Source organism: Bidens hawaiensis, unplaced genomic scaffold, assembly GCF_021521415.1.
Source record: "Bidens hawaiensis isolate Kalapana, Puna unplaced genomic scaffold, B.hawaiensis_p1.1 tig00003857_1, whole genome shotgun sequence".
In the NCBI taxonomy this organism is placed as follows: Eukaryota; Viridiplantae; Streptophyta; class Magnoliopsida; order Asterales; family Asteraceae; genus Bidens; species Bidens hawaiensis.
The window spans coordinates 42754-47425 of record NW_027491222.1 but is presented as its reverse complement, the minus strand read 5'-3'; the positions used below and the strand labels follow the sequence as shown (position 1 = coordinate 47425).

The 4672-nt window shown below is 34.4% G+C and overlaps 1 pseudogene across 1 annotated transcript; it reads right to left on the bottom strand.

The window, feature by feature from the left end:
* Nucleotides 1-308: 308 nt before the first annotated feature.
* On the bottom strand, nucleotides 309-3761 carry LOC143624529 (serine/threonine-protein kinase Nek4-like; annotated as a pseudogene). Its single transcript, XR_013152131.1, has 9 exons — nucleotides 3684-3761; nucleotides 3540-3582; nucleotides 3405-3454; nucleotides 3222-3303; nucleotides 3101-3150; nucleotides 2846-2919; nucleotides 2690-2741; nucleotides 1552-1987; nucleotides 309-608 (listed from the first exon to the last, which is right to left on the bottom strand). The product of XR_013152131.1 is annotated as a serine/threonine-protein kinase Nek4-like (transcript).
* Between the last annotated feature and the right edge of the window lie 911 nt (nucleotides 3762-4672).

The following is a 4672-nucleotide window of genomic DNA, read 5'->3' as shown; positions in this document are numbered from 1 at the left end:
CCTTTATTCCTTACCCGTTAGAAATATAGACTAACCATAATACGATTAGATCAGTTTTTCTTCAACCAACTTGATTAGAATCTAATAAAATTATATTATAATATTACAGTGATGAATGTAAGAGAGAATCAAGAATCCATAATCTAAATTCACCATCCTTATTTATTTTAAAACCTAGATTACCTCACACCTAATCATTATTAAAATCAAAAGATGTCAGTAATAAGCATACATGGATTTAAAGTTTAAACTAAGGTCATTACACTACATGCAGTTACAACTTACAAGAGATTAGAGAAATAGTGTCGACGGCTTGAACCATGCACTTGTCTTTCATGATTGACCGGTCACATGGTGGGGATGATGACCCTTGTACAGAGGTTATTGAGGTTCTACGGGTCGGGACGAACAGGTCATGGGTTGGATCAAAGTCAACCATTTTGTCAATCCGAGGGGAGTTGACTGAAACATCCATGTGAATCGAGGAAGCCTGTGCTTTTTCTGCATACAGAATCTTCGATTATGGGCTTTTTTAGAAGCGGGAAGGACGCCCGTCTACTTGTGGGACACGGTTGTTTTACTGAACTTCTTGAATCTGAATCCTGCATCTGTAAGCGGTTTCATGTTTCAGAATAAAACTTAAAAGTCACAATTTTGACATGTTCACTTATGAACGGGTCGATTCGGGTTAAGTTCTATGTTTGACTGGTTAAAAAGATACTTAACAAGGAAAGTAGCCCAAAGGGTATTTAGTCTCTATAGCATCTTGAATCAATTTATCTTAAACAAAAAATTATACTGATGTTTTGACTCAACTAGATACACTTTTGTAATTATGACAAAAATAGATGGACAATAAGTGTACTAAAAATAAAAGTTTGGCTCGTTACCTAATCGACCTGAGCCACCTATTTTGCCACCTCTAGTAGTATGTTACTAAGGCTATTGCTGAAGTTACATATAAGTCCTTAGACTTTATATTTGAATAATGAAATCTCTAAATTTTTTAAATTGACGAAAATATCCTATTTATAAAAAGTTTAACTATAATAACATATAATGGTGTGAATGAAACCGAAAAAAGGGAACCGAACCAAAACAAAAACCGACAATTTGGTTTTATGATTTTGTAAAAACAAAATTTTCAATTCAGTTTCAGTTTTGCATGTAACTAAAACAGAGAAAACCAAACCGATTTTATGAGATTTTCATTTTTTTTATCTTGAATATTGAGTAATTAATAAGAATTAAATATATAGTGCAACCCAATATTTTAGCACAAAATGTATAATATCCAATTAATCATTAATTTAAAAAAAAAAGATGTAGGCCAAAGTCTTAGGCCCAAATTCATTACTGTGGCCAGATTTCTTCTCCCAAACCGAAACTGAACCCAACCCAAATTGAAAATGAAACGGTTGAATAGAAACTCAAAAACCGAATTTTCGGTTTTTGGTTCGGTTTGAACCCTAAATTGACCCATGCAAAAATCAATAACACAGTAGTGTAAAAGGAAGCAAAAATGTAAGAATCGATGTTTAACGATCTTACCGTTTCACGGCCCTTTGAGAACCCGGCCCGTTTTGGAGCAGAGGATATCTTTGGTGAAGTGAACCTAAGATTCTTGGTAGAATTGGAAGGTTTCGAAGAAATATTCTTATTATCAACGGGGGAGTCATCACATGTGCTTCCAATAGACATTCTTTCCACTCTTTTATGCAAATAATGAGGGGAATCCTGACACCGTTTGGTTAAAAATGGTGAACCTTGGTCACCTAAAGATATGCTCGGATTCAAAGTTCTGTCATTTCCGCCTGTCCCGGGATCTTGGACGAAGACAAAGGGGCTCAGCAAATCTTGTTTTCTTCATGTAATCAGGTTCGGTCCAATGGGTGGTGGTTAACGTGGTGCGTTTGGGGCTGTTTAGTTTGAGATTGACTTTGAGTACATATGGCTGGAGGTGTTGATGCCTTAGTAGCTCTCCTGCCTAACAAATCAAAAAGACATTTATTTATTGAAGTAAAAAACGTAATCAATAAAGAAAACGGTATGAGAAACAGAAAAACGGGTCATCATTCAGGGTAATCGGACCCAACTGCCAATCCGGCCCATTTTGATCGGTTATCCAACCTGCCCGATAGGGGTGCTAAATGGGTCGTGTTGGTGGATCAAACCCGAAAACGAACCCAGACACAACACGCATATTCGCATCTTACGACAAATTTAACCCAACAAAACTTTTATTATTAATTTATTTTCATATTAATACTCTAAAATTACAAAATTACAACCAAAATAAACAATTACGTTTAACTATAAAACTTGATGCTCTGTTCTCTTTAATCTTTTCAATTTTGGCACAAAATACTAAATTAGTAGTAAGATATGACATACAAAAAATATTTTTTAAAATGATAAAATATTATAACAAAAGTGTTAAAACAGGTAAACCCACAAACTGAAGCACTCAGTTTGCCACCCTTGTAACTATGATGGAAGAATTAGCATGTGACTGTTATGCCATTAAATTTATTGATATTGTGAAGCATTGAGCAGAAGCCATGTTAAAGAGGCTAGGCCTCCCAAAGTTGGAAAATAAGAATGAATAAGAAACTATAACATAGTTAACCATCTATCTACACAAAGCGAGATTTGATTTTATAACATGAAAGATTTGTATAATGCGTACACTTGGCCTTAGTTCTGGATTTTTCCTCAGCATGCTTTTTACAAGGCCCCGACTGAAACAGAAAAGAGTAAAATAATTAGATTCCAATATTAAATTAACTTGATGGTGATGCCACAAGACACAAAGAAGAAAAATCATGCAAGTCATGTGACTCACAAGGCACCGGTGTATTTGGTTGGAAGTGGTGCCACAATCGACTTATTGATCTTGTTTATCAGTGCTTGCATATCCTGTTTAAGAAATTAACAACAAACTTATAAGAATTTGGTGGGCCAGGCAGAACTAAAAATATGATTTTGTTCACGGGAATCGGATCATATTAGCTTTTTATGAAATCAATTTTAGTCATTTAGGTGACATATGATGTAACATACAACATAGTTAATAAAGTAGGTATATAAGAACACTTACAAAAGCTTTAAATGTAGCCTTATGGGAGGTCATTTCATATATGCAGCATCCTAGAAGACAGAAGATGGAGAAACATTAATACGCGTCCATATTAAGAAATCATATATCATTTCTCCCTTACCAAGAGACCAAATATCTGATTTTGAACCATATGGTATATCTGCAAGAAGCTCGGGGCACATATAACTAGGAGTTCCTACCACCTAAGTAAAGTATAAACAAGAAACAATGAGATGCCCCCAACAATAGAGATTAAAAGTTAAAACTCAAATTTGAAGGTTATCTTTAGGAAATAGTCACTCACAGATGAGGCAAGGTCATCTGAAGTCAACATCTTGGCTAGTCCAAAATCACCTGAAAGAATTATTGATGATGATGCCATGATGGTGAGTCGTCACTTTCTTTCAACTTTTAAAAATGTTTAGAGATATACACTTACCAAGACGTATATCTTGATCTTTTGTCAAGAATATATTTGAACACTGTAAAAGGATAATGAAATAAAGATCAGCAAATGAAGGTCCATAAAATTTCAGAATATTATGATAATTCAGCAAAAAGCAACTTAATCTGCCGAGATAACCTTTACGTCCCGGTGAAGAACATGATTCGAGTGTAAGTAGTCGAGCGCCATTAAGAGTTGTACAAGCCACTTACATAATTTCTGGCGTCAAAACGAAAATAACAAAAAAAAAATCAAACCCATCCTCACTTTTTTCTTTCATGTTTATGTCGTACGAGAAGGGCGGAACCAAACGCCCCCCTTCCAATTTGCTCAAGCACTTCGTACTGATCCATCTAGCTAGCAGTGCATTACACTTACAGAGGCTACAAGATTCTTGTTCCGGTTATGCATTCAATGATACGAACCCTGTAAGCATAGTAGCATACAAATTAAGATTTTTAAAAACAAATTACTATTTAAATAACAAAAGAGAAATAAAAAACATAAACAATATAATAGTTATAATACAAGCAACCTTGCACATTAAAGCAACTTTTCTTGAGATAAAAGTTAAAGAGATCAGAAAGGAGAAGAAACAATCCACAAACAAAAAACTAAAAAAGGTACTAATAGAAGATATGCAGCTACCAGAGCAAAATTGAAGAATTAAAATGCTATTTAACTTAAAACTCATTAGAAAATAGAAAAATCACGGAAGTAAGACCACACGGTATATGTTAACTAAGTAAATGCCTTAGAATCATTAACGAGAACATCCTAACTGTTAGCATTTAATAGACCGACTCTACAGTTATCCATTTAGGTAGTAAGACAATAATATGGCCACACTATATAGTCATGAAAACAATATGTGCTCCCACCCACCATGTATAAACATCAAACTAACTACTCAAACCACAATGTGTCAGTGTCTTAAAAACTAGGTCTGAAATTCATTTATTGTTATTAACATCACGTATTGATAACCTACAACAAAAATGTCTCCCGTCGTCCACCAATTGTAATTATCATAATAGAGAAACAAAAACTCAAAAGAGTAATGTGGCTCTCAACCACCATTTATTTATATACATCAAAATGTGAAAACAACGGCTAAGCGGCTGCAC